Consider the following 12,896-nt stretch of genomic DNA (forward strand, 5'->3'; position numbering starts at 1 on the left):
CAGTGGCCAAACCTGCCAGGCTTGTTCCTCAACGCAGTATCCTGTTTGTTTTGTGGTTCAGAGTGCCCTTTTACCCTGCATCCAAGCACTAATGTCACTGATGGAACCATTTACACTAAGCAAACACAGCCTCTTGTTTTACTTTTGCGGTCCAGTGCTGGCCAGATGGCTTTGTTTTTGGTGTGGCTTACTCCAGTAAAAGAGCCAAAGGACACCCTGTATCAATAAACAATAAAGGCCATGTTTTGGACGTAAGCAGAAGCTACTCTTAGACTTGAAGGTAATAGCTGCATAATTTAAGGGTTGAGATGTAAACAAAGTAATTCAGAATGGGTTGATGTCAAAGGGTGCATTGCAGAGTGCCCTACTAACTCTTTACAGTGGTGATAGGAACCAGATTTCATGATGTACATGGTGTGTCTTCTGACTTCTTACATGTAATATTATTGGTAAAAAAAAAGTTGCACTTCCAGAAATGTGCTGTCTCTTGAGTTTTAGGCCAAACCCTAATTTAAAAACTGTCTAAGAATTCAATTTTGCAGAAATGTTGAAAAATCTATGAAATTCCTCATTTAAATGGACTCCAATTAGAAAATGCCTGTTAACAGTGAAATTTAAATCAATATTTCAGTCAATGCGAAAAATGAATTATTACCTTACCTGCTGTTTAATAGTAGTGCAGATTTAAATTAAGAGTATTACATTGCACAGCCTTGGTTTGGATGATGTAATGAAGTCCTCTTGGCCAGGCTTTGGTTTGGGTTGCACATCAAAGCCCTGCTGTTGGCATTGCCTAGGTGTTGGAGCAGTGATGAATTTTGGCAATACCGGATGCATGGTGAGGCTTCCTGTGCTTCCTCTCTCGTTTCTCACACATTCCTCTTTTCTTCCTCTTCTGAGCAGCCAGAACTGTGATGTCCCTGCCTCACATGCATCTACATTTTTATTCACCTTGTTTGTGATCTTGTACCATTCATTTCTATAGACCCAGCTGGTGGCTGTGCTCCTTCTAAGGTTAATTCCATTGAGTGGTTTATGTAAAGGCTGTTAAAGTGAATGGGATTTCAAAACAAAAGAGGCTTGACATGTGAAAGGCTTAGTGGCTGATTCTTTTGTGTTATGGTATTGTGAGAGAGCATGACCGATACTAATTCATAAAGGCTTCCTGATATGTGTGATAAAGTATGTATACCTCACTATAATAATGTCAGGCTATTTGCTTTGTGAAACTGAAACATTAGTGACATATACAACATTTTGCCTTGTAGTGCATTGATATGATGTATAGAGGTTTCTACCTAACCCAGCACTAGACAATGTTCAAGTCTTTACAGCTCTCTCGCTCTCATCAGCTAGGCTATGGATAGTTGTCCTACATGGAGTATATCAAACCTCCCCGTGACTGCTGAACTGAATTAAAAACACAAGGCAGAACTGCAATAGGCTGAACCCTGGCCCTGGAATGCCCCTGCCCTGCACATTTCTGTGCTGGAGCAGGAAAATACTACAATATGCAATGTGCAGGTATACCAAGGGTTGTAAACTGCAACATGACTCAGAGTATCGAGCAGATGAGTTGGAATCATGTGGCATACGACAGCATTACCAGCTGTTGCAGCTGTTAGCATCGTTCCTTGGCGACGAGAGCTCCTTATCTGCTTCTCCATCTCCCAAAGTGATTGTCGGCGAACTCTCCGTCTCCAGCATTCCTGCTTTTACTCATTGGCGCAATGCTGTTGAACCAGCTGCTTAACAGCCTTTTGTCCCCCACAAGATAGGCCATTTCTGCAGTAGTGCATGGATATACTGTCTTTGTAATAAAAAAAGGCACATTTTTTCTGGTAATAGTTGGGACTGTGTGCATAATAACAGCTCTTGGTGATGGCCATGTAGGTAACAGTATCTTGGAATCTACTTTTCTGAGAGTATGTGTGTCTCAGAGAAGCTGCTACCGCATTCAAATCTGAGAGTGCCATATCTGTGTCATCTAAACACATGCAGGGGTTGACATTGCCTGGTTCCCCTGGCCTCAGTATTTCATCCTTTGCAAACTAAAAATCTGGAGGCTATGGCCTGAGTGGCTGCCTGCCTTACTTTTGTCCACCCTTTCAAACCACCAGACAGACAGAATTACACATTACACATTCACAAATATCCATAATAACTACTAGCAAAACAACTACTTTTTTAGTAGGTCTGGTCAATATTTAAGAATAATTTGCATGCTATTTTCTTGTTAAACACACATTGTTCGCCAGGATTTAGCTACTTTCTATTCTGAGCATATATGCTTTTTAAGCAGTAACTGATTAAGTAAAAATGTAACACACACACCAATCAGCCATTACATTAAACCCACCTCTTTGTTCATACATTCATTGTCCATTTTAACAGCTACACTTACCATGTTTGTATGTTTAAAAACAGGCTAAAATCAGTGTAGGTTGGAATGGTGGAACGTTTAAAGTGATGAGTGTATAGCTCTGTAATGTGTTTAGTGCTGTTGTATGCCATTATAATCAGTATTGTGTGTGCCTGTTTGTGACAGGGTTTGGATTCTTCACCAGTGACTTGGTGTCTGACCTCCACGGTGTCAATAACTCCTCTCTGGGAGCAGAGCCTTCTTCACTGCCAGCTTGAGCTGTTTGTTCATGAGCATGGCAGTGATCATTCGGCTTACGTTGCACAGTACAAGACAGTTTTGGAATGTTGGTATCAGTGAATTTGTAGGAGTATGAGTAAGTGAGCACAGTATTGGCCCAATAACAGTATCAATGCTTTCCCTCTCATTACTGCCATGTCACTGGTGTGTTGGTGGCATGTTAGTGTGTGTTGTGCTGGTGCAAGAGGATCAGACACAGCAGTGCTACAGAAGTTTTTAAACACCTTGTCACAGCTGGGCTGAGAATAGTCAATCAACCAAAAATAACCGGTGCAACACACAAAAGCACTACCACCACATCAGTGCTTCTGCATTGCTGAGAATGATCCACCACCCAAATAGTACCTGTTCTGGGGTGGTCCTGTGGGAATCCACTGAAGAACAGGGTAAAAGGGGGTAAGAAAGTCTGTGTGTGTGTGTGTGTGTATATGTGTGTATATATGTGTGTGTATGTATGTATGTATGTGTGTATATATATATATATATATATATATATATATATATATATATATATATATATATATATATATATATGTATGTATATGTGTGTGTGTGTGTGTGTGTGTGTGTGTGTGTGTGTGTGTGTGTGTGTGTGTGTGTGTGTGTGTGTGTGTGTGTGTGTGTATATATGCGCGCATACATTTTTAATGTAGTTTATAGCTTAGGACTTTCAAAGATTTGAAAGATATGAAGTGACCTGGTTATGACCCTGTTTAACAAATTAAAAAAAATGTAAGTTATGTTGTACGTCTAGTGTGTTGTTCTTATCGAGATGCTTGTATTGTGATCTGTATCAAATTGTGAAGTTGTGCCAAGACTCAGCTTGGTGATAGCAATGAGTTAGTAAAAGAAAAGAGAAACACTTGAGTCAATTTTACTTTCTCTCCCCTGACTAAGAGAATTAAAGGGGGGAAAACAGAAACGGAAGACTAGCTTGTTTTGTATGTGCGAGTGAGGCCCAGAAATATCCTGTGCGTGCCTCCTCTCTCCATTGCCCATTGTAAGGAACACAACAGCTTCTTGGTGATAAACATGGCCTCCTACACAGAAGCTGAGGAGTTGGCTACTTGCCCCAAGGCGTGTCCAAGCCCCTGTCCTTCTGCATCAGAACCATACTGTAAATACATTGTTGTCTCAATTTAGCTCATTGAAACTACAGTGTGTGTGCGCACACAAGGCGTGTTTTGTTCCAGCAGATGAACGATGAAGGTTTTGAACCCGTTTTTTGTGAACATTTGCATTTGCGCAGGCTGTTTTTGTGTATATATGTAAGCCACGTCAAAGGCTGCAGGGAGGTCTTTTTGGGGAAAAGGTCAGCAGTGGTGGGAGACCTTGGCCATGAGGTCAGAGACAATGAATAGAAATGCAAGGTGGCAGGCCCTTTACTCGGCCCTCACTCACCTTTCAACAAAAGGGAAAACAAAAACAGAGCTTTGACCACAAAAGCCATCTTTTGAACGGAGTTGAAAAGCCACAATATACATGGTTTTGTGTGTCTTCAATGACCAAAGATATTGGACTCCAAACAGTTGTAATGTTGAGACTGTACATTATATATTCTAACATATTGGTCATTGCTTGCACTGTTAATGGCAAGTCCTTTAACTGAATCAGGAAGGCATAAACAAACAAGGGATTTACTGGTATATGGACTGTAATTAAATCTTGAGAAACAGATTAATTGTTTATTGGCAAAATTCTCCATTTTGAATGCTGTACATGCCATTTACATGAAACTTCAGGGTAATTATTCAGGTAATTTTGAGTGGCCAGCCAAAAAAATCCTTTAAACATGGAATGAGACACACAGTTCTTGAGTGCTGAAGTTGGTTACTTTTTCACATTTTCAGATTTCTTTTTATAAATGGCTTATAAATAAATTATTGTTGGAAACCAAGAGACCAGCTACCATCTAGTTTGTGCCTGAAATTTGGTAGAACATTTCTGAGGCTCTAACCACTTTGAGAGCCACAAAGAGCCTCTAAACGACCATCTACAAATTACATCACAAGTGGCAATTGTCAGGGTTCAAGTCCATTATGGTGCTTTATGGAACACAAATGTGCTATGTATAATACAAGTGGTGCATCAAAAAGAGATGCCTGCCAAATTTTGTAAATTAGTTTTTTGTGCCTGATAAAAGTAAGAATCACAAAAAACATTGAGTAATTGAGGAGTATTGGGGAGTATGTGCTCAATATTGTGCTTCCTCATATTACTCCCCCAAAGTCAAGCTGAGTGATTTCTGCCTTTATGAAATGAACAAATAATATAGAAACTAACAAAGCTGAAATGCTTCATCATAATCACCTTCAAAACCTTGCCTTTTATAGTCTGGTACATGAGTAATTGCAGTGCCCAAATTGGGTTTTGATACAGCTCTTGGTTTCAGATTATAGCCATGCATCCATATTGGCCATGTGCACCTGCAGACCCAAAGATTGTTTTGTTTAGGTAACATTGAGCATGAAAATAGCTTGACACATGCTGCATCTGGACCCTCCCTTTTGAAAGCAGTTTGAATGTGCCCAAAGAGAACGTTCGGGAACTTTGCCTGCTGCGTCCTCAGAATAACCCAGATATTACAGCTGGTATCAAGATTAGTAAGATGAGACCAATGTATAATGGACTCTGAATGCGCTCATCATAACACATAAATAAGTTATGTATACTGGTCTGTTCAGTTTCACAGCTTTCAGGGTTATTTGTCATTCTACTTTTAGAAGTTGAATTTTCTTTTTTTTGATTTTACTAATTTTATTTTTCTCTCCCAGCTTAGTCAGAGAACTTTTATATAGTCATATGGCTGTCCACTCTCACACAACACTGCCTCTCAACTGACGAGGCAAAGGCTAACATTACTTCCCCAATCCTTATACACTTTTTGAGAGCAGCACTGCTAAGCAACATGTTCAGAGGAGAGTCCTGACTTTTAAACTCATTGGTGCTTTACATATTGATAGAATGTTTTACCATTATTTATTAGCACAGACACCATTACTATATGAGAGGTAATGGTAAATAACTACAGGCAGCAGCAATATTGTAAACTATTCATATATGCATTTAAACACTTTTTGCACAGCAAGCTTTGTGTATTAGATTATCTTGATGTTGGCAGTAACTTTCTGACAGACCTGTTGAATTCCAGTAAAATGTCTGAATCAATAGATTATAATATAATGAGTATAACTCATATAACTAGAAACGGCACAATACCTTTTTTGCTTTTCCAATACAATATTTCAAACTTGAGTATTGGGTGATATCAATACTCATGTTTTATTTTTAAAAGCTGCAAGAAATACTACAAAACCCATGCAATAGTAGCCATAAAATTTCTCGAGAAACAAGATGAAGTCCCTCATCAGCTATGCAAGCACGGTGCTTATGAAACTGCAGGAGGTCAATCAGGTGACATTTAAATTACAAGATGTTTTAAAGCATCTTGCAAAGAGTGAAAAGCATCTTCAAAGGTCTTCAAAGCTTAGAGTACGGAGATGTTTTGTTTTTTTTTGTTTTTTTAAAGTAATAACTGTCAGGCCTATTATTTATATTATATCCACTCCTTTGGATACATACATTGCAAATTTATGCTATGATGGAAAAATAAAACACCTTAACATAGTGAAGTTGCTTCATCAAGCTGAAGCTGATGGGTTTTTTTTTTTTTTTTTTTTTTTTTTTTTTTTTTTTTTTTTTTTTAAGTATTATGAGGAAGCAGTGCATCCTGCTGATTTACTACTAATACAACATTTAGGTGTGCTAAGCCTTGGTCCTGCAGGTCTACCCCTCTACATTGTTTTGGACTGAGTTTTACCGATTTTGCAGTCGTTTGTATTTAAGTTTGTGCATAAAGTCTTTACCAAGTCATTAGTTAACTCCAGTTTCAAACTATGCCTTTTCCAAGTTTGGTTGCACCACAAATATTAGTCATGTTTTAACTAGTAACTACTAACTAATTGCATTCATCGCTTTAACATGGTGACATGGCGCTTTTTTTTTTTTTTTTTTTTTTCCTCTCCACGGAACAAATATCCAGTGTTAATGAAAACAATATATACACGTTGAACTGAACTTTATTCTTTATTTCCTTTGCAAACAACCAAGTATGCAGCTTTTTAAGCCATGGTTTCTGATTAACCAAGCGCATTAGCGGCATACTATACACATTTCGGCAGCTTGCGGATTTAACTAGTACGCTGAGTTTAGGCTACGTTCAAATTCAACTTAGTAAACGTCAGTTGTTAATGACAATGACAGAAGCATTGAAAATCATTATACAGTGGCATCTTGGCGTCTTAGCCAAACTGTAATTAAATTGTGACGTGCCTAGAGATTCCCATTCCTATATGATACCAGTAACTATCTTGACTTGGATATAAATTCCAGAATTACGCTTTTTTTGATACCTCCTTTTGAATACAAAAACATTCTATATAAAACATTACATTTTGCTGTGGTAAAAAAAATGCCAAACTATGTTTTCGGTCACAATGTTGTGTCGTCTGTCTCGGAATAATCCCAGCATATGACAGTATACAATAGTTTTGTCTTATGGTGCCCAGTATACAACACTGCTGGTATATTTACTTGTATTTTTACCTGTTCAACAGACTGCTGATGTTATTAATTTGCTTATGGCATATTATTTTGGCTGCCAGTCACCGCTTTAGATTTAGGAACTTACTGGCTGACCGTCCCTGACAAGACTGAGTACTTGGGTGTTGAAATTTGGTATTCAGTGATAGATTTTTCATGGCATTGAAGTATTTATTGGCATCATTAGTTTTGAATTTTGATACCTTGTTTTAATAGTGGTGCTTGTATTGTGTTGCATATCGTATTGTAAAGGTGCAGTCCTAACAGAAACAGACTGCAATGTTGCCCAAGTCTTTAACAGTACTCTTGTTTCACAAACTGATGTGCTTGTCTGTCTGTCTGACAGTATGTATGCCCATCTGCCTAAATGTCACCAAAAAGGGCAGCTTGGCTTTGGTTTCAATAGGCAAACGATGACCCAAGCCATCAGAGAATGACCGTGAGTCAGGCATTATGAAATGCTCATTTCTTGTAAGTGACCTTTTAGCTTCCTCCTTAAAAATTACCCCCCTCCATCAGCTGGTTTTTCTTTCCTTTTCTGTCTGTGGCATGTGCTTCTATCCCATAGCTAGGCCTGCAGGACATTAGATGGAGGCATAGGTTGTGTCTTCATCCTTATCAAGACTATGTGTAAAATAGACTGTAAAATATTTAGTCACTTTTCTAGCATTTGTTTTATTGAATAAATTGAAAATATCAGTGGCTCAGTTTCATGAAAACCACAGTGAGGTTTCTAGGAAGTAAACTGCGACTTCAGGTCCATGGCTTTAAGTAAGAGTTGCTGCCTAGTTAATAGTGGAAATGTTGTGAAAATGATACAGGCTGTGAAGCATGACGGTTATGAGCACTCGCCATGCAAATGCATCCTTACCACACGAATGATAAAACACCTTTTTTTCCATTAGACAGAGTGATAACATGGAATTTAATACGTTTTAGCCCAAAACTGGTAAAGGCAGCATGAAAGAAAGCTTGAAACATCTCTGTTTGCCTCAGGTTAGTTTAGTTAACCACTAGGTGGTGACAATGTCATTACGGTCATATCTGACCCTGTTTGTAAGAACAAAGTGTGTGTGTGTGTGTGTGTGTGTGTGTGTGTGTGTGTGTGTGTGTGTGTGTTACACTGTATTTTATAGGATAATCTTAACAGAAACTGCTCTTGTGAGGGGTCAGTGCTGAGCAACTTTTGTTTCCTTAGGTAGAAAAGAGGAAGTCTGAGACAACACAGTTTGGGTTTGTTTCTTTCATTTTAAGCCTGCTGTCGTTCACACAGAGGTCTTCAACCTCAGGCAAAAGAAGTATGCATGACATTCATATGCATTATCACATGTGGTTCTATGGCTGTAGCAGAGGCAAGCCAGCCGTTTCATTTTCCCCTTTATTTTAGCCCTCTGCACGCAAAGCTCAGTGCTCACTCATAAGGGAAATTTCCCTTGCGCTTTAGTGGGGGTGGTCAGTATAAAGAGACTGTTGTTGATATAGCTTGTTGTTGATTGCATCATGGCAGTGGGTATCAGCAATAGAGCACTTCTAGAAGTAGATTAAAAAAACATTTAGACCATTTAAACAAGGCCAGTCAATGTATAGTAACTGTTTAGTGTAACAAGCCACTGATTGGTTGTCAGTCCATTTTGCCATTATCATACTCCCTCAAATCTCAGGCTTATTGCATCGTAAGACTTACTGCTCAGTAACTGCTATAAACAGTTGCCTGATTGCAGACAGATGTATTGAGACTCTTCATGGGTTTTATGAAAACAGTTCTGATTTGGTGCTTTAACATATTTAGAGGCAGTGAGTAATGTTTGTTCATTTGAGCTCAAGCTGTGTTTGTCATCAGATGAGAGCTACCTATCAAAAGAAGTCTCGAAAGCTATGAAGCAAGACAGCTAGTGAGCCAATTTGGCCATTTAGGCTTTAATAGCTGCATACAGTTAACAAAAAAGGACTAATTTCTCATTGGTATTATGGATATGGAAATGAATCATCAGATAAAATGTAAATCATGACGGGCCTAGTAATTACAAGGACTACGTCACAAAGTGGCTGAGTTATTCTTAAATCATAGAAATGTGTAAAAGAAGCTTGGACCATTAATGTGTTTAATGAACATTTGTGTTCATTTATTTCACGTTCCCGTTCCTTCTTAAATAGTTTATTTTTGTGTTTAATTAAAAAAAACACACTTTGTGCTCAGTTTATGAAAAACTGAGCAGTTTTGCTGGTGCAGTTTTGTTCCAGCTTGCTTGCAAACCTCAAAAAATGTGCAATCACATGCAAAAGTTTGAAGATCTTTGGTCAAATTTCATTGTTTTAGTAATTTTTGAAGTAAAAATAAGTTAATGCATCCTTTAAAAGGAACAGATGTCATTTTTCTGCAAATTATAGTGCACAATATCTACCTTTTGCGCAGACCAGATTTCCTTCTTTTTTTTTTTTTCTTTTTTTTTTCTTTCTTTCTTTTTTTTTTTCTTTTTCCTGAGATGTTAAATGCAACTTTATAAACAACTGGAAACATGCCTTTCCTGAGGGAAGCGGAGAATGCTTACACAGTGGTTACTATGATATCCCAGGTGGTTGCTAAAATGTTGCTAGGCAAATGCAATGGTATCCCATGCTATTGCTGAATTACTGCTAGGCAGTTGCCATGGTGTATGGGGTGTGTATTTAGTTTATCGTAGGGAGCTACCAAGTTTTAGCTACGTGTTAAAAATGAATGGGTCTGTGTAAGGAATGAGGGATGAAAAAACGACACACAGGGTCAGTATAACTGTGGATTAGAACTTGTGGATCTGCCCTGATTTAGTACATGCATGTTGGTGTCTGTTGGACAGAGAAAATCAGTGCTGGGGTTTGGGTGAAAATGAATAGGACTCTATGGGAGGAACGAGAGATGGAGGAAAAAAACATCACATAGAGGAGTGCCGGTCAGTACGGCTGTGGATTTGCAGTCTAAAACCATAATTTGTATTAAAATGTGCAAAAGTGTCTTCTCTAAAGAAGATGTGTACATATTGGAAAACAAAATATGTAATTTGACCAGGGGTGCCTAAACATGTGCAAAAGACTGTACATATTGATGATATATATTTGCCGTATTGCCTAACCTCACTTTACCTACATGGCCTTAGCTTATAGCTGCATGTATATAAGCTAACATACACATTCACCCAGTGTGTGCTTTGCTCATCCATTCTGTCCAGTGATTCAGCAGATGCCCACCCCAGCCTCCTCAAGACACACAGTAGTTCCCTCAGATAAGAGGGAAGATCACTCTAGGAAAGGGGTCCGGGAAACCAAAGGGACCTTATTGTTCCTGTCTGGGGATAGCGGACAGCACTTGAGTAATTTAGGGGAAGTGGAGGCGGAGGAAGAAGAGAGCTTTGGAGACAACAAGTCTTCATGACTAAGGGTTTCCCTGTGAGCCTCTCTCCCTCTCTCTATCTCTCTCTCTTTTTTTCTCTCTCTCTCTCTCTCTCTCTCTCTCTCTCTCTCTCTCTCTCTCTCTCTCTCTCTCTCTCTCTCTCTCTCTCTCTCTCTCTCTCTCTCTCTCTCTCTCTCTCTCTCTCTCTCTCTCTCTCTCTCTCTCTCTCTCTCTCCATGTGGCTCCGGGTCACGAGCGGTTGTGGCTGTCTCTCCAGGAGCGCAGACTCCTTAAAGAGTGCTGATATGAAAGCTCTCTCAGAGCTGTGTTTGGACAGCAGGAGGGTGCATGTGGATCTGAGGACCCAAGCTGCCGCTAGCATGGACACTGGATCTCGGCAGTAAATAAGAGCGGTTTACCAGCTTTTCAGCAGCATTGCCAGTGTTTATTCTTCAGTTGTGCTTGGTTGCTGTGGTGCATTGTGGATCATACGGTACAGCTCAGCTTGTTTTTATTTGTTCATTAATTAATTTCTTTAGATTGTTTATTTTTTTAGGCATAATTGGATATCAGGCATGAGCCATGCGGTTGAATGACTACTTTGTTTTAGAGTAAACAAAGTAGACCAAAACACATTTTATTGGATAAACTGCTATGTGATTTGGAGCTGAATATAAAGTATTTAACAATTACATGTGGAAAAAATGTGAAATTATTTGTAAACGCATTTTGTTTTTGCACACTTCACTTGTGTAAGGGAGTATAGGTTCTTCTTGTGTGTTTAGTGAGTTTGAAATACATCTAGGTCATGGTTTTTATACCAGTATTGTTTTTGGTTGTATGGATATGGACAAAGCTCATATCTAAGGCATCATCTAAGCAACATCAGCATCGTCAGTATGGCTACACGCTCACAAAAACGCCCAACCCTAAATGCCAGCACGATGACCTGACCATCTGTTTTGCCTCTCGGCTTAATCACTGACTGTGTAGTACAGTATTGGCTGGTTTCTACCAATGCCAGCGCTCTCTAATCAGCCAGCTCTCAGAATTAAATATGTTTCCTTTGAACGTGTTTAGTTAAGCCTAACATGAAATATTGTGTTTTTGTCATTGGGTCACCGTGTCATTGTTTTCTTGACTCTAGAAGCATGAAATTGTTTTCTGTAGGCTACTATTAATGTGTGACATTTTGCCACGTGTAGCCTCTCACAGACAGCGTAGTGTGGAAAAATAGCCTCTATAAATAAGTTGTATGTTATTGTTGCCATGCACCTGTTGCTGTTTTCACCTCTGTCAGGGGCTGTGTGTCTGTAACCACGCAGGATTTTGATCACCTACTCCACTACCTTCACAGAGGCCTCTCCTGTCACTCACACCACCTCTTCTCATACTCTGTGCTTCTCTTCCAGATTCTCGGTCCACCCTCGGCCCGGCGCGGGGAAATGTAGAGCACAGCGCGTGGAAGATACCCGGATCACTTTCAGCACTTTCTGCACAAAGAGGTAATTGTGAACACATCGTCCGAGATAAATAAATAGAGACGTAGAAAGGCTGCGGAGAATGCGCCATTCATCTGGGTCTCTGACCACGGCTCAACCCACTGGAGATTCTGTTTGGACATTTCCAAGGGACATTTATAAGTAAATGCTACGGTCAGTGAAAAGTGCGCCTTTAGACGTTATCCTGTTCGACTGTAATGAAATAATTACATATTTCATTACATAGTAATACATTACATTTACATTAGGTATTGACAGTTTTTTTTATTTGTTTCACTGTCAAAAAATGAAGATGCAGTTTATGTATTACAACACAGTTTAATAAAATTATAATCATATTAATTCCTGCTTACAAAGTCATACAGCATCAATCGAATATTTATAGAATTTGCACTTCTGACTGATTTTCTGTGCTTGTTTCAGTCAGCTACAAGTGAGGAATAACTAATTTTCTCACACTGTATTTATTGGCCAGCAATACTTGTGATTTGTAAGGGTTTTATTGGGTTTTGGTTAGGCTTTGGCTAGGTTAGGGACTGTGTTCAGATTTCTTATTTAGACTTTGGCTGGTTTTGGATCTGCTGCCCTACATGAATCATAGTCGTGGACAAGTCACAGGGACATTTCTGCACAGGTTGCAGTTAAGAGGGTTTAAAGTAAGCGATTATAAAGTCTTTATAGCATTGTTTTCATCTAAAAGGGCTGTTAAGGAGCTGACTGTTCTATATATCTTGAGGAGAATCATTGCACATAGCACAAACTATGT

The 12,896-nt window shown here is 39.1% G+C and overlaps 1 protein-coding gene across 5 annotated transcripts in view; it reads left to right on the forward strand.

Annotated features, from left to right (window-relative positions):
* tfeb (transcription factor EB) overlaps positions 1 to 12,896 on the forward strand; it is a 45,684-nt gene that overhangs the window by 4,741 nt on the left and 28,047 nt on the right. For 3 of the 5 annotated variants that reach the window (XM_017694726.2, XM_017694728.2, XM_017694727.2), the window contains exon 2: positions 12,041 to 12,133. The gene's annotated coding sequence lies outside the window, so the exon portion shown is untranslated. Of the gene's footprint in view, positions 1 to 10,885; positions 11,122 to 12,040; positions 12,134 to 12,896 lie in introns of those variants that run through there. The other 2 variants (XM_017694729.2, XM_017694730.2) reach the window with 2 other exon arrangements.

This window comes from Pygocentrus nattereri, chromosome 21 (genome assembly GCF_015220715.1).
Source record: "Pygocentrus nattereri isolate fPygNat1 chromosome 21, fPygNat1.pri, whole genome shotgun sequence".
NCBI lineage: Eukaryota > Metazoa > Chordata > Actinopteri > Characiformes > Serrasalmidae > Pygocentrus > Pygocentrus nattereri.